This window comes from Cupressus sempervirens, chromosome 10, assembly GCF_028749045.1.
Source record: "Cupressus sempervirens isolate cs-2001-9-10 chromosome 10, ASM2874904v1, whole genome shotgun sequence".
Taxonomy (NCBI): Eukaryota; Viridiplantae; Streptophyta; class Pinopsida; order Cupressales; family Cupressaceae; genus Cupressus; species Cupressus sempervirens.
Window position 1 is genome coordinate 357,716,014 of NC_143127.1, and position 21,250 is coordinate 357,737,263.

General features: G+C 32.6%; 1 long non-coding RNA gene across 1 annotated transcript; it reads left to right on the top strand.

Annotated features, from left to right (window-relative positions):
* The first annotated feature begins 295 nt into the window (after positions 1-295).
* Positions 296-11,644, top strand: LOC149534097 (uncharacterized). Its single transcript, XR_016357646.1, has 3 exons — positions 296-403; positions 491-559; positions 11,272-11,644. It is a non-coding gene; the product is annotated as an uncharacterized LOC149534097 (long non-coding RNA).
* The last annotated feature ends 9,606 nt before the right edge of the window (positions 11,645-21,250 follow it).

The window sequence follows — 21,250 nt, forward strand, 5'->3', positions numbered from 1 at the left end:
AGGAAGAGTGTTTCATACTCGCATCTAAACGAAATAAGGAACATCATAAGAGTAATATACATTATAACACAAACATCCTAAGGGCCCATTTGGATCGTGGATTTGAGGGGAATTAGAATTTTGTATTCTAAAAACTTTCCAATCCACTGTTTGGGTGTGCAAAACACGAATCAGAATTTGGTAAAAATGAGATTTCATATCTTCTTTTATACTCCATTTCATGAATTTCATCTTCCATCCAAATACTTGAAATTGGTGATAAACGCGTTTTAATTTCAATTTTGAAGAAAATGGCCATTCAATATTTTATTAAACCAATAATTTTTGGTATCTGCCAGAAGCCTATTTGGTTTCCTGCTCGGAAGTATATGTTGCTACCATTTGCTTTGTTTGCTCGACAGAAGTATGTGTTTGTGTTTTGTGTGCTTTGTAGCTCACGAGGGTTCCTTCTACTTGTCTGTTTCTCCTTACCATTCATCATTTTCTTTAGGTTGCAGAGGTTTACAGAGGTGAGGACGCGAGTTTGGTTGCAATCTTCATTGGCGGGTTCCTTTTTCTTGTAAGTAGGGCTTTTTGCCATCTTCCAACCCGCAGCTTTCCATTCTAAGAATCGTTGTCTGAGAATAGTTTTATTTGTTTCTTGTTTAATAATGCTTTCCATTCAACCATGATTGTTTAACATTTAGTGTCGTCCTCTCCAACTCATTTGTTTCCCTTGTCTTTAGATTTAAGAGGGTTTAAGTATTTTTCTGCAGAAGTCATGTCTACCAGTTGAAGGGGAGAAAAAAAAGCATTACGCCTCTTGCAAGGAACTTAGCAAGATTTGCTAAATTAAAAGCTACTCAACCAATCATGCTTTTCACAATGTAGCTCATGATTATCACCCAACAGAACCAACTGGCTAACTGTTATCGCACCATGTTAGACTATATCTGTTGAAACCATAAAATAGGGGCACCGTTGAAACCATAGAATAGGGGCATCAGGGCATCCACAAAGTCCATAGTTGAGGCTGCCTTTAGACGACGGATAAGTTTAGGGAAACCAAATCGCATATAGAAAATTCAAAATAATATCTGCATATGTTTTGGTAATATAAAAATTCATCTCTCAGAAAAGCTCCTCATTGAGAAAACCCACTCGGGTTTTCCTCCACATTCCCCCAAATCATAACCCTATCATTACAGATACTCGTCTCTCATTCATAACAAACAAAACCCTCTTTGTTTTCTCTCTGTAATTACTATTGGTTCGACTCCCCTTCAGTAATTAGACTGTTGCTTGAAAGAATATACTAAAAAGTTATTGTGGGCATATATAGAGAGGCACGTATTCTTGGCCTCAAGCAGTCTGAAGTTTTATTCCCTCGAGTGACATTGTGAATAGCTATAATAACAACACTGCTGAGTAAAATCCAATCCCCATGCCACACCAGTACAAAGCCACAACAGTACTTCTCATGCTCTGTTGATTATGGTTGCCTTGTTCAAAAACCTGCAGGATGAGAATCAATAACTTTTTAATTGTATCACATGATGTCCCATTTTTATCTTTATGTAGTTATCAATGAATTGAGAAAGTCAATCATCTTAGTGTATATAGAATCAGTTGAACATATTAATCTATTGTGTCTTAGTATATGTAGAGTCAATTGAACATATATGAGGATCAGTCTATTTTTGGTAGATTGAAACATTTGTTAAAACTTCAAGCCTGCATCAAAATTGTTTGGTAATAAGTTGTGCCTGGACTAAAGACAGGTTGATCTTAAAGTCGCACTAAAATGTTCTATCAATAAATGAAAGGTAATAGGGTTGAATCTTAATGGATCCATGAAAAGAACAACATAATGTCAGAATCAAGTCAAATTAGTAATCTAAAACATTTTATAGACTAGGTTAAATATCAGAATCAAGTCAAATTATTAATGATATAGTGGGTTAAAGAAGACTGTTGGATTATAAACAACAATTCCATGAAATATGAGTCAGTCTTAGAAGGATGAATGATTTGATGATAGAAAAAAGAAAATTAAAAAATGTTTGAAATAAGTCACATTTAGATTGATAATAGAATGATGGACTAGTTGTAGAGGGGTCATTTCAGAATTGTTTTCTAATATAAATTGTGTAAAGATTTTTTTAAGTTTCTGGTAATAAACTAAGCTTAAAAGATAGGGTGGTTCTTAATAGGGTAGTAGTTCAAAGGTAGAGCGCCACTCTGGTTATAAAAGGAAGATCTTAAGTCTAAGTCAAAAGTCAAATAGTGAGACTTAAATATTAAGTGTTTTGTAGAATGGCTTAGAGGAAAATGTATAAGTTATGATGTATACTAATGCTCCAATCAATAAGATATGATGCATGCATAAGTTACCTTTATACACCATCACTTATGCATCAGTACATTCTAAAGACTGTATACCTGCCTTTGGTTTGGAAGGGGTTTTTCGTAATAAACCACTTGACTAAGAGAAATTGCTCTGCCCCAAAGGATATGGAAGATGACTTCACTCCACTTAAGCCCACAACCATTAGTATCAAAAATATGTAAAGCAATGTAAGGTCAACTCCACTTCCCTTTATTTGATATATAACTACAAATACCACTGTCATGAGCAACAATGCCTACATCAACCAATTCTATGAAAAAAGAATTCCAACAATTTGATAAAAATACTCCATGTAATTGATATACATATATTATTTTGTAATCTTTTTAAATATGATTTATTTTTCCTTTTTAATCATTTCATAATATATTATAAGTATATGTTTTATTGTGATTCATTCTGATTAAGAATGTTGAGATGATTGAAAATTAAGAATAAAGTAATTCCAAGAAAAACTCAAGTTCTTGTATCAAATTACATGTACAGATGCATAAGCTTGTTTAAGAGAAATGCAAAGTTCTTAAAAACTAATGCTTGTTTTTGGGAGGGAACAATCACTTCAATCCTGATGGCAAGATTCCATGGACTCAATAGAATACTATATTTAAAACAAGCTATGTGAAGATAATGAAATAAGGAAAGTGAAAACAGCAGATGAGTATAAACTAGATGAGAAAATACAAATGGTAAGATTACACAGACCTAAGAAATGATGAGGTTACACAAAGATCAAGGCACTAAGAAAGATCAATCCATTACATGCTGATTACATATTGACTCAAAAGCCACCACGGTCTTATTATGAGTTGGTTACATGTTGATTGTTGATTACATGTTGATTATAGATTGATCACTAGTGCAATAATAGGACTAGACTAGTCCTTAGGTAAGGTTGGTTAAGCTAGAAGGATCCAAAATGGGTCTATAGGCCTAAAGTTGCTCACTAGGTGATTTAGGTCCAAAATGTGAGAAAGTGACCAAAATAGGCTTTTAAAGGGTTGAATAGGTTTTTGGAGTTCATATATTTCATTTAATATGTCTATGTGGTCCTTGGAGCAAGTTAGAGGGTCCAATTCCCTCTAGAGCAAAAGTTGTCAATGTTGTCATGACAACATTGCAACTTTTTCTTGCAATTTTGACAACTTTGTCATATTGGTTGGTTTGAAGGCCATAACCATCAAAATTGGTTGAGTGCACGTGAGGGAGCCTATAAGAGGTCAAATGGACAGATTTGTACAGGTTGGACAAGTTGGTTTGATGAATTTTGCATTGATACGGACTTTGCACATGGTTTTGTTGTTGGTTTTATGCATTTGAAGCATTTTTCAATCGAAGTGGATTGTATGGCCTGATATTTGTGTGGGAAAAGTTCTAAAATGTTGTTTTAAATCTTTGTGTAAAGTTGTTTTGATCATTTCAATCATTTTGTTGTGGTTTAAAAAATATATTTTTGTTTTAGACAGTTTGCTGTCCTGAACAGGGCTGCATTGAAAAATGGGATCTTAGGGCCACTTCCCACCATTGGAAACCTTTGATATTTTGGGATTTGGAACTAAGGTCCATGTACATTATGTACTAGGAAGGAGGGCCCTTGAAAACAGCAGCAAGAACTTTATAAGTGATGCCCTAGGCAAGCCAAATGCAACTTGGCTAGGGATCACAATTAGAAAAACAAGCTATGGAGGGGATTGAGATTTAAATGCCTCAATCTGGCCACATAGTGATTGAGGAGAAGGTCTAACCTTGCTCCAATCCAAAAGAGAGGTCTTGGAAAGGTGTCTAAGGTGGTTTTCTATCACAACAACGATAAAGCCTTTGAAACCCTCATTTTAGCCAAATTTTGTACTTTGGTTGTACAGACAATTTGAGGGTTGGAAAATTACAGAATCTTGAGGTACTCCAAAAAGGGTATCCATAAATATAATTTGTTTGCAGGGTTGTTAAGAAGTTTTCCAATAAATCTTGTTGCTGGCTATTTAGGAGGGCTAATTCCTAGTAGCCTTTTTGGAGCATTTTGGTGTTTGAAGCCTTGTGGGTTGAATGTGCCCATTAAATCAAAATTGTTTGGGATCTTGGATGTTAGAAGGAATCCAAAGAAACCATAGATGACTAGTTAGCACCCTTGGAGGTCTAGGTGGACTTGAGGGTTGATGGTGGACTAGGGAAGGCTAGTGAGCAATGATGTTACTTTGTTGGTGTGCCTCCAACCGAAGGAATAGGATCTCTTGAGCAAGATCCTAAGAAGCATAAGGTGTGTAGAAGCCCTAGTGGGTCAGTGAATGACCTAAGGAAGCCCTGCAAAAGCTTGGGGTTTGGAAGCAAGGTTGGGGTGTTACATCAGAGTGTTATAAGAGCGAGTCAAAGATTTGGGAAAAAGTAGTGGATGTCTAAAGCTACTGAAGAATCAGTAGGAGAATCCATGATGGCGACTAACATGGAGTTAGCTAAAGAGGTTGATGAGCAAAGGAAAAGAAATCACCTTCTTGAAGAAGCACTGGAAGAGGTGAAGCAAAAACTGGATGCAATTGCAGAGGAAGCCAGGAAAAGGGAAGAAGAAGAAGATGGGAAGGGTAAGAAGGTAGCAGAGGAAGACATCATACCTGAACCTAATCCTATCTTGCAAGAAGAACCTTTCTTGAAGGCAATCAAAGCCTTGGGAGGTCAAGCCTTGGAAGGAGTTCCACTTTTTAATGGTAAGATGGATATTGATGCAGTTATGGATTGGTTAGAGGGTATGGAGAACCACTTTGAGTGTGAGGGTATCTTAGAGGCACAGAAGGTTAAGGTGGCTAAGTCAAGGCTTAGAGGCTCAGCCTTAACATGGTGGAAGTATTTACAAGATGAAAGAGTTAGCATGGACAAGAATCCAATTGCAAATTGGAGTGCTATGGCAAGCAAAATCAAGGAGAACTTCCCACCTAAAGACTTTGAGATCCAACTCCATAAAAAAAGGCAAGGACTGAAGCAAAAAGATCTTGATGTGACCTCCTATACTGAAGAATTTTAGAGGTTGTGTTTGAGATCCAAGAAGCAAGAAGAGGAGTCACTCAAGGTGGCAAGGTATCTCGGTGGCTTGAAGTGGAACATTCAAGAGGAGCTTAGCTTATGGGCCCCTACCACTGTCCAAAGATGTCATCAACTAGCTTTGAAGGTAGAAGAAAAGAACAAGAGGAAAGGAGATTCTAACTTCAAAGATAGAGGAACACTACACTACACTTAGCACTAGAAGAACAGTTGGTGATGCTTCTCCATACTCTTGGCCATAATCTAAGGAATCATAAGATTGCTCATAACTTTGGTCACTCAAGAGAGGCAATAAGTTGATATTTCCATAGGGTTTTGATGGCAATCTTGGCACTCCATAGCAATTACCTCTTACCACCTAATCCAAACACTCCTCCAGAAATTAGTGGGAAGGACCGTTTTGATCCATACTTCAAGGTACATATCCCATTGGTACACTTTTGTTTCCTTGACTATAAATTCTATAAGTGTGTCCCTTTGATTATAAGTTTTCTTACTGTAGAATTGTGTGGGAGCAATTGAGGGAACTCAAATTTCTTGGTATAGTCGATGTCGACACTCAAGCTCCATATCGCAATAGAAAAGGAAACTTGTCTCAAAATGTTATGGGTGTGTCTTCATTTGATTATAAGTTTCAATATGTCCTTGCTGGATGGGAAGGGTCAGCTGTAGATAGTCATGTCCTAGCTTCAGCCTATCAAGATCTGATCAGTTAGTAGTTTCCCTTAGTATGTCAAGTATTTTTATACATCGCTACATATGACAATTGTTAAAAAGTTATATTAATTGATTTTTATTTTATGAAGGAAAATATTATTTGGTTGATGTTGGATATCCCAATGTACCTAGATTTCTCACACCTTATCGTTGCACACATTACCACCTAAAAGAGTTCTCAAGGGCAAACCCAATAAACACCCCATAAGAGTTGTTTAACCATTGCCACTCATTACTTAGGAATGCAATTGAATGTACATTTGGCATTTTGAAGCAACGCTTTCCTATCCTAAGACATGTGACGTCATATCAAATCATGACCCAAATTAAGATTGTTTTGGCATGTTGCATACTACACAACTTCATTACCATAGAGGATGATGTTCCTTCTAAAGTTGACGTTGAAGAGGAAGATGATCGTGAGGGGATAAATGCACCAATACTTGAGACATATGGGATGACTCAGTGTGATAGAGATGATTGGGGGAAGTTTAGAGATGATATAACCAAAAGGATGTGGGATGATTACATAACTCGATCTTAATATGCCATGTTTGTACTTAATACCACATAGAAAGCTTAAATATATTGTATTTAATGCCGTATGGAAAGCTCTACTTTTGTTGAATGCTACTTAATGCTATTTTGGTCTACAATAGTAGTCTAAACTCTTCATGAACATATCCCTGCCTGAATACATCTTGGAGGTGATAGAAACAAGATGCTCTTACACAAACTGAATTTGAATCTCTCTTATTATGAAATGATTACTTATTGCTTATTGATGTTGCTATGAAGTTATATTGATGATGCTATGAATTTATACAGTTTATAAAGTAAATGCCCCTTTGATTTGGGAGTTAATCATTTTGAAATATGAGTAACTGACCTCTCATTCACAGTGACAAATATGATACATGAAAAACTTAGATACATTAAATACTACAAGCACATAAGAAGGTGAAGGAGAGAGTATTAAATGTTTGACTACTCTTCTACTTTTATAAATAGGAATAATCAACTCAAGAATGTTGACAAAAAAGTGATAAGATTCAGCATGATAAAGTATTAGATGTTTGAATGCCCCTTTGGTTTGGGAGTAAATCATTCTGAAATATGAAAAATTGACCTCAAATTCTTTGGATATTTTGCACGCTATATTATTTTCAAATGTAACATCCCTTTTGACTTTAATTTATTTTACATCTAGGAATATAAATCTTGTATACTGCTGAATGAATTTACTCTAGAATATCTTTAGCTCTAGATTCACTATTATGGAAAGTACTCTTAATACTATTTCCTAGAGTGCATCCCTTGCTGAGAACTTTCCTAGTCCTAATATGCAAACTATTTTTTGTATGATACTATATATAATTTCTTTACTGTAAGCTTTCCTCTTCTACCCCACTATTTGCTAAATATGAGACTTTTCTTACATCATTTTCATGATGTCGTCCAAGACTACTAATCTATCCTTCATTTGACAATTGTTTTCACCTTGTATGTTTATGTGTAGATTCTAAGATTGTCTGTGTTGCTTTGTATTGTTAGGGGTCCTTGCGTTTTGAAGGACTATTATCTCATACACATATATTGGCTTGTGTAGTAGATCCTATCCATCTTTGTTTCAACCTAAGTATTCACATATGACCTCATACAATAACAACATATGGACTATCTTTTCAAGGTCTATCTTCAAAATGTCATACACCTTTCTATCTCCTTGAATGTACTTAAAACTTTGGACTGGACTGTGGTCCTTGAGCTGTTGGATTTATATGTTTCATCATTTTTGTCATTGCCTAATGTTGAAGGTTCATATGAAAAGACCATTTCTTGACCTCTGATACTTTTTTTTGTCACAATCCTCTTGAAAAGTAATCCTCTATAACAATGAATGTATGCTTGAAAACATTGAATCCCTCTTCAAAGAAATGAAAGTAAACTTTCATGAAAGTCAAGAGGTCCTAAAAATAGTTATCTTTTCTCATTCATTTTTCTCTTCTAAACTATGAAACCGCTCATCTTCTTTAATAAAAGTTGAATTCCTCCCTTATATTGAATATGCTCTTTGAAGACTGCTTTTTACTCTTTAATAAAACTCTGTTGTTTGAATGTAAAGATGTTGTTCCTTATTGTGAGGCTATTGTTCTTGACGAAATTGTTGCTTTTGATTAGTCTAATGATCTTTTTATTTGTCTTACTGCAATTGCATACTATTCTCTCATCATGATCACCACTAGTTTTCATTAAAATATGTTTCTTTTCACTGAAACAACGCTTGAAACTTGATTTTTTGTCATAATAACTTTGTCATCACCTTTCAATTTATTCAGGGTGTTATTTTGTTGACTAGGCTATTTTTAATTTACTATAGTAAGTGAAATATAGAGCAGAGGAATTGATAATTACATAGATGCATATGAATCAAAATCCATGTGTAGTTAGATTTATGGAATGAGTGTCTACAAGCAGTAATAGGATGTACCAACTGTGATATTTTTATAAGACAAGCCTAATAATGAGTAAACCATATTAATCTGAAGATGTTTCAATATAATCAAAGTGTTTGAAAGTGACAACCGTTTCCAACAAATTAGAAAAGAAAATATATTTGTGGAGCTGACTGGGCCATTTCTAATTTTTATTTTGTTTAATATGCAGTTGTTTTTAACACTACCCTCTTGATAAAAATGTCAGTTGTTGATTGATTAGTATATTAAAATGCTCTCACTTCTATCTTAGATATAGTGTATATAAGTTGTTTGGTTGATAGATTTTTTTTTAAAACAAAGTCTTGATGTCATACACAATGCTCGTAATGAGCATGGACAATGATGTTCAAGACATTGATACACCTTCTTAAAAGAAGGTGTTTTGGAAGCCATGCATGGAGAGGAAATTTTTAGACTTGCTACATGAACAAGTCACTCTTTGTAGGAAAGGTGAGGGAGGCTTTAGAAAAGAAGCGTGGATAGCCATTGAACGAAAGTTTAATGGAGAGATGAACATGAACTTGTCTAGGGATAATTTCAAGAACAAGTTGAAAACCTAGAAAACAAGATATAGGATAATGAAAGAGCTAAAAAGTACAAATGGATTTGCATGGAATGAGTCAACACAATCAATGGATGCTAATGATAATGTGTGGGAAGAGTTGCTTAAGGTAACATGGCCATTTAAATGTATTGTTTTCATTTAAAAACTTATTAAGATATCAATGATAGTCATGAGTAATCCATTTTTTATAAAAACATGCTGAGGAAAGAATTTAAAAGTGCAAAAGTTTTTAAGAGGCAATCATTTCAATACTATAATGACTTAGCCTTGATTGTGGGAAATGACATGGTTGAGGGTACCACAGCTACAACAACACAAGACATAGAAGAAGGGAACGATATGGATGAGATTATTTGTCTTGATGATGATTATGAGGATATTCATTCAACTATCTAGGTTGCTGCTAATTTGGATGATGAAGATATGAATAGTCATGTTTCCAATCAGTGTAGTACGGCAAGTGGAAAACATGTCCATTCAGTATCATCAACCAAGAGACCAAAGAGGAAGAAGGCGATTATGGCTAGTTCCATCAATGGGATGTCTCATTCGATTGATAAGCTAAATGAGACCCTACTTAAGCCTCAATTTATTGACTCGAGTGAAGAGCGTAAGCTAAAAGATTTACAAGATGTCTATGTTGCACTAAAAGCCATTGATGAACTTAGTATTAGTGATTTGATTGTAGCATTTGACACCTTTTTTGGTTGATCCTGATAAAGCCAAAGGGTTCTTGATAATGAACGAAGAGGAGAGAGCTGAATATGTTAGAATAAAGTTTTTACGGCTTTAGTACCTTTATTGTTTTTCATATACTATTGAGGTTGGTTTTATAATTGTTACGTGTTATTAAATTTTGTCGATTCACATCCCATTTGATGGATATGACCAAGGATTTTCAAAAATTTGGCATATGTTTATTGAAAACTTTGGATAGATCATATTAAACATAAATATATGTTGACATTATTAAGTTATAATAATCTGAATATAGTCTTATTCACTTGATATTACAATACTGTAGCTATATTTTATTAGTAAATAATAGAAATTAACATCAATATGAAAGTAATACGATGATTTTTGTTTCTGATTTGTTATCTTTATGTGAATGCAATTAGTCTGATGTAGATTAGTCATAAATATATCGTGAATTATATGATGACTGGTCTAAAGTTGTTTATCACTATTTATGACTATTAACAAAACCCACCATTCTCAACACCACCAAGAGCTTCAAGGCTATGCAAGTGATTCAGGGCCTTTCTTGTATTGTGATCTGTGTCCCCACATGTGCATCTGGCATTAAGTTTTCAGCTCATCAAATTTATTTCACAAGTTTATGGAAAAGACTTAATCTTGTGATAATATATGAGATTCATTTGATCTTTTAATCTAAACAATAATTCACAGTTTTGAATATGATCAAATCAAATTCATCTTCAAGTCATGTGGAAGAGTGGTACTCACAGTCTTGAATCTAATCTAATCAAATTTATCTAGGAATCATTTGGAAGAAGGGTGCCCTATTTAAATTTTTTGTGTATTGAGCTTCCATGAAATATGCCACAGTTGGAGCTAGATCAATTTGATCGCAAGCCATTGTGCATCTATGTTTTGTTTTCTAAAATTTCAATTTCTTCCTTCAAATTATGAAATCTGTAGGCAAAATATAACCATTAGTTAGGCAAAATATAATCAGTAGTTGGTTTAGCATAACCATAGATCAAATTCATCTTAAAATCATGTGGAAGGGTGGTGTTTTGTTTGAATTTTCATGTATTAGACTTCATGAAGTTTTCCATAGTTGAAGCTATTGTAACTTTCAGGCTATTGTGCATCTATGTTCTTTGTTTCCTAAAATTTCAATCTCACTCTTCAAGCTCAAAAAATGTATAATCAGTGGTTGGATCAACACAAGCATAAAATGTGCTTTGGAGGTTTGGAGTTTGTGTTAAAAAAGAATAAAATATAATTTGTTATTAAGGTTATTAATTATGACATGTTATATATTGTATGTTTCAAACTAATGAGGTGTAATCTTTTTAGTATGAACTAATGTATATTTTGTATTGTAGGGGAACGAAGGTTGTGAACATTTTAGGTGGTTTGAGTCTACAACTACTCATAATGAAAAAGATCAGTGGAAAATGTGTAAAACACGAGAGGTGGCCAAGGAGAACATTGGTTCAATGACAAAAGATGAAATATATGATGAAATGTGCAAAATGTTTAAGGCACAAGAGGCTGAAATAATCTTTTTGTGTTTCCTTCTATGTGTAATTATTGGCCTCTTATTCAGCCTTGTATATTGGAGCCTTATTCAACAATGAGCTTAATACAAATAGAACTTTATTACATGTTTTGCGTTGCCTTTTGGCCTCTTACTCGGCCTTGTATGTTGGAACCTTAAGCGACAATGAGCTTAAATAAAGATAGAACTTTATTATATGTTTTATGAGTTATCTTGATATGTTTATTTTGTATACAAATATTTGACAATTTTTTAGTAATATCACAATAATTTATAAATTAATGTAGTTTTCTTTTGGTGGAGTAAGTATTTTCCATGTCTAGCACAATTTTGATGACAATAAATATAATGGCTTTAAAATCATATAATGTGTAAGGTATATTTTAATCACGCTAAAATGATGTATTAAAAATACATTTCATTCATCTTTAAAAATTAAAATTAAAAAAAAATTTATTCATGTCGGCATTCCAATTCCATAAATGTGCAACCAAACGGAGGAAATGTGTATTCTCATATTGAATTCTTGGTGAACCAAATGGGCCCAAATCAAATTCCCAAAACTGAAGCCTAGATTTTAAGTTCCAGAATCCCAAATCAAGGATTGTGAATGCCAATTCTGAAATCATATTCCAGCAACCAAACGGACCCTAATGGAAATAAGAAACAAGTGTTAAAAGGCTAGAGTTTAACAACAGAGAACTATTGGATTCGTTTGATACCAATAACAATTAGTTTCAACCAATCACTTCCAAGATTTTTTAAAGACTCTTGGATTTGGTAAAGTTTGGCAATTTTCAGTGAATTAAAATATATAAATAATGCTTTTTATTTAAATTTCTATGGGCTACTCTCAAAAAAAGCAATGAAAACATTAGCATTTTAAACTTTAATTAGAAAAAAAATAGCATATCGTCAATTGATGCAATTTATTATCTATGATACAAAACCATTAAAAGAGCTTAATTACTTCTTTTTGTTTTGCTTATTCTCATCTTAATCAATCCTATCTCATCTACAATTTTGCCACATACAATTCACCAAGAAAAATAAATAAAATCACTTTAGAAAATATAAAATGCTTAACAATATTATAAAAATAGATTAAAATACTATAAAAAAAATTAACTTTATTTATTTCTTAATTTTTTAGTATTTTTATTTTTAAATATATAAATATGTGAACAGTGTTAACTATCGATGATCTAAATTTTTATTCTAACATTTCTAATAAGCAAATTATTTTTAAATATTATATTATAAATTAAATTTTAATATATTATACAACTCCACAGCAAAATGTATTTTTCTACTCATATCATTATCTATTGTTTTATATTTAAATCGTTTATTATTTATTAGTTGTAAATTTAAGTTTAAAGATTAATTCAATAGTTAATTTACATTCTAAAGATGTAAGAATACAAAAATTATTTTGCATCCCAAATTGAAACATTCAACTGAGTTCTAATTTCTGCAAAAGTGACTTAACCTTTATGATATTATCGGTTATAAATTTAAAATCAGTCAATACTTAATTTAATTGAAAACCACACAAAGGAGAAACAATATGCAATATTTTCTTCATTAATCTTTCCTTCACCAAATCAAATTTTGTATGCATTTAATATCTATACACTTTTTAGTAAGCTTGTAGTTTATGAATATGTCATCGTCACTAAATGTTAAAAATTCTATATGTACAATTTGATTTGACTCTTACCTCAAAACCCATCACACTAAAGGTAGGAACTTTGGTGCTTGTGCCCCTTGTTTGGATAGTGTAGCTAACAATATCAAAGAAAACTAACATGGTATCGTACATGGTGGACAAGTACGATGAGGATAAAAATATATAGAAGTGCAAGTCTATATAGATTTGCAATAACCTAACTCTCAAATGAAAATTTAAGTTGAAATTGAGATTATGATTAATGTGCACAAGAAGATAAAAGTCTAAAAGATGAAATTGAATATATGTGCACACCAATATTATTTCATCCACGATCTGATAATAGGCAATATTTTCGTGCTTGCCTAAACCTAAAAGAATATATTGGCCCTATAGAGTATATCCACATGGATACCTTTAAGCAACAACCAGATTATCAATCGCATCATCCTTAATAAAAGGGGAGGACATTTTAGATGCTGCGAGGAGAAGGTTGAAGTAGCTAGCATGGATGGAGGAGAAATAAAGTATCATTTCATTTGCCAACTTGGAGTCCACAAGTCACCAAATGCAATTCGATTGAAGACAAGGTAAAGGATGAAACATTAAGGGCAAGGATGAATGATAACACATTGACCCTATTAATGGTATGCATCATATTGGGGTAAATAAATTGATTGAATACACATTCTTTTATTTTAGATTGTTAGTATAATTTTATGAGAGGTGAGCTCATCATTAAGATAAATATGTGTGGATATAGTATAATAATATTTAATTTCTTATAAATATTTTGATTAGAATAAGATCATAAATAATGAGATTATAATAGGGATTTGTAATTATAAAAGAAAAAGAAAAAAATTATAAATGGGGATTATTTACAAAGTACGACATTTTTTATAATTATCCTTATCTTATTAGAAAAGAGCTTATATAGAGTATTAGATTAGTCTCTTTCTTATTTATTTCAATACGTACTATAAGAGCTACATTCCTTCATCTTTTCCCCCGAGAATGTTATTATATGAAAAAGAGGGAGATTAAGAGGGAGCCTAACATTTCAATTAGAGGCAACCTTGGACAAATAGAGAGAGTAGATGGAAGATATGCTTAAATCAAATCTTTTTATGTGTCAAGATGGATTCTCTGATAATCAAATGCCATAATAGTTAAAGGATAATGATTCATGGGATAAAGTTTCATGTATGTAAGCTGGAAGGCCTTATGCTATCAGGATACCTATTGAACTAGGGAAGAATGACATGACTTGTTGCTAGGAGATTAAAAAGATGATATTAGACTCAGAGGGAGACATTTCATCGAAGATGAAACTTGAGGTTAGAAATGTTGATATCAGACTCGGAGGAAGTTTTGACACTTTATTAATAACCTTGACAAGGAGGTCAAAAGGTTAGCATTTCTTCGTGAAGAATAATTTCCAAATGCAATCCTTTGTATTACATTATTGTCTGTGAGAGATAAGTTTGAGGTGAAAACCTTATTCTTTGATTTGTTCCATGGTGGATGTCATGAGAAAACCTCACAATAGTATCTAGTGACTTCATGTGAACTTTTGATGTTATGTCTGTATGGGTCAACCCCTTGTGTACATCATGAGGAGGTGACAACTTCCAAATGAGGTCACTTGTATTTGTAGAAGTTATTGTAAGGTGACAATCTTACAATAGCTTATATCATGAGATTAAACCATTTGAGTACTTGGTGAATATCATTGATATTTTGGGAGGCCAATACTCTAGATGTCATATGTGATATCAAAACCTTATAAGTACTTGGTGGATATCGAATGTCAATATTTTGGGAGACCAAGACTTGTGATATCATTATGATGGATATCTTTTGATCAAAGAGATCCTTAAACTTTGTGTTTCCTAATATTACCTATGGCGTAATATGTGTCTTGTGTTTATCCTCCCTAGCTAAGAGGTCATGTTGATGTGTGGTAATTTTAGTTGGCTAAACTCTGTATTATACATTTTGAGTAAATGTTGTACTTAAATCATGAGAATATGCATCTTGTGAGACTTATAATTGAGTGCTCAGATGTCGTTAAATTGATTGTCTTTGAGTTGTTTTTATGGATGCATATTGGGTATGAGGTATGTATGCATTTCTGTGAGACTAACTATTAAAATTCTGGATCAATGCAAATGTACTAACACTACCATAATATGTGATATGTATTTTCCAAATGCATCTCTCCTTGTATTAATAACCATTAGTCACGAATAAACATGTCTCTATAAGGGACATGTCTATTTGTTAATTTATATAATTAATATTATAACATATTTATATTACTATTATTATATAATTATAATAAATTATAAATATAATATATATATAACCATTAGTTATATATATTATTATTATATTAAATTATCTCATATAATAAACACAAATATATAAAGGATAAATACATTTGAATTGACTAAAACTTTAACACTCCCTCTTAGTCAAGAAGGATAAATAAATTTTGATAATCAAAGGTAAAGGACAATCAAGTATTTTAAATAACCCAAAGATGATCAGCAATTGTCATCTAAGATCTTAGCTATTAAAATACCTAGTATGCATTTATACAAATAGCTCAAAGATAATCAACATGATAACATCTAAGCTCTTAGTTATTACACTCACAAAAATGCATACTTACCTCATTATACCCAATATACATTTATATACAAACAACTCAAAGATAGTCAATTTAATGACATCTAGGCACTCAGTTGTAAGTCTCACAAGATGCATATTCTCATGATCTAAGTACAACACTTACTCAAAATGTATAACATAGAATTTAGTCATCTGAAGCTACCACACATCAACACTCCCTCTTAGCTAGGAAGGCTAAACACAAGACATATATTATGCCATTGGTAATATTAGGAATGACGAGTTTTAAGGATCTCTTTGATCAAAACATATCTGTCATTTTGATATCATGAGTATTGGTCTTTTAAAATATCAACATATATGATATTCACCAATTACTCAAATAGGGTTTTGATATTACATCTGATATCAAGAGTATTGGTCTCCCAGAATATCAACATATGATATTCACCAAGTACTTAACTAAGGTGTGATATCACATAATACAAGTTATTGTAAGATCATCACCTTACAGTAACTTCTACAAATACAAGTGACATCATTTGGAAGTCATCACTTCCTTATGATGTACATAAGGGGTAGGCCCATTAAATCACATAATCACAAGATATATTCATGAGTTACAGTCCTCTTGACTACTTTAATTTACTGGTCACTAGGAGAATCCATCTCATCATGGTTTACTCCCTTTGAATCAATATGATCAAGATCACCAAAGGTTGACTAAATCATATCCTCTATCTGGTCCCTCTCTTTGTCCAGGGTTGCCTCTAATAAACTAGTATGCTCCTTGGTTCAACAAGTATCCATCTATCTAGGATTTGTATGGTCTAGATATCCTTGGTTCACATGGAACTTCATTCCATGAATCATAGTCCCTTTCATTGTGATAATTTTTTGATTAATAAAGATATCATCTTAGCATAGTCTACTCCTCCTAAATCAATATGATCAAGAGCATCTAGTGTTGACTTAACCATATTCTCTATCTCCCTCTCTTTCATGGTTATCTTTAATGAAATATCAGTCTTCCTCTAAATCTCATATTAGTCATCATTGTCCTGCAAGAAAATACTAGAAGAGAAGATCAAGGCATATATCTTGTAGTACATATAGATATACAAATAAGAATGTTAGTAATTTAACTCATGCCCTAAAATAATGCTTTGTGAAGTAAGAAGTTGGAAACTTTCATATTTTGTGTAGCCATTTATATGTAGACTTTATTGACCAATCACTCTAGCACTACTAGCCACTTATATGAGAGTTACTCATCTCTTGCATTGGCATAATAGTTTTATTATTCATATAGTCATGAAAATCAAGATATATATAATCCATCATTTGTTAAGCAAATTAATTAAATAATAATTCATATATCAAACCACTCATTGACAAAGTATATAGACTTATACTAGTTCACCATATAAATAATAATAATAATAATAAAGCTATTTTATAGTATTAAAGTGTACCTTCTCTTTTTTGGGGTGGGACACACTCATATGTGTCACATTGTACATACTCTACCTGTTTGACGGCCTTCGTGTATCATCCATTCAACCTTTGGTCATGTAAGAGTTTAATATGTTGTTTATGTACCTGATAGGAGTGAGTATTTTGTTTACTTATTCATTGCTACTTCATATATAGATTAGCACCCTGAAGAGAATGATCTTCCATTCAAAGGATTTGTATTCTCTATGATCACTTTGACATTTAACCTTAGCTTTATCACCATTGAATAAAGAATATAATTGTTACTAGTAGAGTCAACAATTGCACATATGCTGAAGGTGATCAAAATAATCAAGCTCTCTCCCAAATCAATAATGATAACAAGCTCTTTTGTGATAAACATCATCTTTAATCGATAACCACTCCCAATAAATGAATTAATATGATATTGCATCTTTTGATGTGCCTAGAGTATAGACATAGAAATGTTGATTTTCTCCTTGCATAACATTCATTGTATATTTTAAGACTTTATGATAGCTTCCATATATAATATTATTACTCTTATTATTCTAATTTTACCATTGCTGCCCTATAAACCAATGACATGGCATTTGTCTTTCTGACTTGTCATAAACAATTGCTTAATCCAATTTGAGACGTACAAGTCTAAATAATATTCAAACTAATCACAATATTTATATGAACTAATACACAAATAAATAAATAATTATTACCACTCTACACAAAGAAAAATTAATACAAATTATTCAACACAATTTACTTACCTAAATACTTGTCTTTTGATGAGATAAATAGAATTGGTGTATTTATCACCTTAGGATCACCTTGGATCTTACATCGGCGAAAAATGGATAATTTAACTTTCTTAAGTTTAATTCCATCTCAAATTACTCATTACTGCAAACTATGTTATTTCGCCATATTCGTATAAACATAATTTCTCATATGTTAATGTAAGCATTCAATTGCACATTATATTTAAATAACATATTGAACATTTAAACATTAAATATCATACTTGCCTCAACAAATAAAACATATTTACTTTTAATACATTATGGAAATTTTTCATCATCCTATTCACATTCATTCTCCTTTATCATGTTACTTTCCATTTCTTCTACCCTTCCATAGTCTACTCATGCTTGGGAGGGTGCACCCTTACCACAGGGCATATGAATTTCTTAATCTTCTCTTTGAACTCCTTTAATCGATTTAATATCTAGTTCTTATCTGACATAATACACTACACCTTACAACCATACATGTTCCTATGTACCTTATGGTCAATTCCCCATATCCTTCATGACGTATACAATGTCCCGTTATGTACACCTTTCACTAGTACATTAGCACTTATTTTTCTACTTGAATTTTCGACCAATGTAAATATTGACCTATGAATACTTTTTTTTTGGCCTGATTTGGTCAAAATTTTGACCAAATTAGGGTTTCTCAATTTGATCAAAATTTCTACCAAATTAGGTTTAATAATATAGGATGGGTAAAACAAAGCAAATTGGTTTTTAGAAATTTTGGCACCATGTTCATGCATGTTTGTTCGCTGAGCTGATCTCTGGAACCACCATCTCTCATCCCAACTAGTGCAAATTCTCTCCCCGTCTGGTTTCCTTCATCATGATCAAAGGGGCCTTGAATCTATACGTAATATGAAAGTAGGATAGATCAAGGAGTGCAACCGCCCCTCTCCCCACCCTCCCTTCTATAGTTCAAGGTAGGGACCCAATGAGGTGCATGCTACGCATTGATATAGTGAATGTTGTAGTGATGCCATCCAAGCGTACCTGCCCATAATTCTACCCTACTCTCTATAGGTGACCCCTTTACCTCTTGTTCATCCCTGTTTTCCTCCATCCACCCATAGGGGCCCTTATGATGAATCAAAGGCCACACCGGCTAGTGCGTACACTTCAAAGAAAATTTGAACATTCTTAAAACAAGGTATGCATTTAATGGTATATTTTCAGCATCTTGTATTTCTTTAAGTGGTTATATATTGTTATTACCATACATGAAGCAAGCCTAATGCAATAGAGCTATCTACAACTCTTAAAACTTTCAATAGCAATCTTTCTCGAAGACACATATATTTATATATACACTCACTTGGTTGAGCCACTCCATAAACTCATGGTCCCATCTTTCAGTAGCTTTATACTCAGTTCATAAATCTGAGTCTGGTCATTCTTGTTGCGGAGATGAAATCCGACAAGACCATGTTTTGGTCGATGATGTGTCTCATGTCCCTTCAAACCAGAACTCTGCCCAACCTCCTCAGAGATCTGTACAAGTTGTTGCAGAGATTCCCAAGTAGAATAGTTTATTATTGATGTGGAACAATCTATATAACTTCTAGAAATACTGAAAATCATATAATGCCTTGGATGATTTCAAAATATCCCCCATGTGAAGAAAAGACATTCACATAAGGAAGCAAACCAAAGATAGATGGTATGCAAACTATTTGGCTGAATGCCTGATAATGCAAATATTAAAGAACTTTAATGAAAAATGTTAATGCATTGAAGAGGATGGCTTACAAAAACTATTTGATAGAACGCCTAATGATGCAAATAAGAAAGATACACGTAAAATGGACATTCATCAAACATAAGGAGTTTAAGCACTAATTTAGTGGCCTGCAAATGTTAATGCATAGAAGAGGATGACATACAAAAATTGTTTAATACAATGACTAATGATGCAAATAAGAAAGATACACATAGAATAGACATTCATCAAAGATACAAAGTTTAAGCACTAGTATAGTGGCCTAGAAATTTTGAAGCATGGAAAGAGAACTTGGGTTATCGCAAAGTGTTTGACATAATGCCTAGTGATGCCAAAATGAAATGCAATGATTCATGATATGTCGGCATTATAATTGTTAAATTAAATACAATGATTTCATGATATGCATGATTGGAAAGATGATAAATCTTACTCTCAGCTTGATGGACAAAACAAACATAAAATGGTTTCCTACTAGCAATGTTGATCATAATCAGTTTGAAATTTATATAGTTGTGAGAAAGCTTGAAATGAAACATTAGATCGCATCATATTCATTGAGTGAATCACTAGACTCTCCCTATTGGACAAGTAGAAAATACTTCTAAACTTGATAATAAACTTAAAATATGGTACCATTTTTATAGCTAATAATTTTTTTTAGTTGTCTTAGCCCTAACATAATAAACTAGGGAATTAAAGTCCCATGAATCTAAGAATGGGATTAGATTCTTAAACAAAAGCTAAAAGTTGCCTAAGTGCTAGAATCACTGGCAACTAAAGTTAAAAATATCTACTTGTAGCACATATCACCCTGTGGGTATTATTTATGTTTCAAAAATGGCCAATAATCATTATGATAGGATTGATAATTGCTGAACAATTTCCTTAGCAACGAATGCCAGAGGTTACCCAACTCTTGGGCTTTGTAAGGATAGATCTAAAGTACCTCAAATCCCACTGTAAACTAAACCAATATAAAAATGCACTAGACAAAACCTAGTAATTTAACATAAAACTAACCTCTGTTGTTCCTCTACCAGAGAAGTTACTATCTAGATCCTTAGTGGTCAGATAATATGTCATTAGTTCGACATCAAGATAATAATTACACCCTAATCTATATCAATCTAGAGTCAAACCATGTATATCAATAATTCCACATTTTTTTATATGTACAAGCAATGGATGGAACTGTGTTGTGTCCAGTTAGAAGAGTTGTATTCATAATACAAGATGCAGATTACCTAGCTAGACACAATTGTATGGAGATATTTTTTCCTAAATACACATGTATTTATATGACATTAATAACTTAAAATATTCTAAAGCCTTTATAAAACTCAGTGCCTTGGAAACTTAGCCATTTTGTTGAATGCAAAAACTGCTAGCAAGCAACGTACCTTTACTCCTTATAACTTAAATTATTTGCTTTTGTTTTTCAAAAAAAGGCTCAAGAGCTCTGTATTAGTCTATG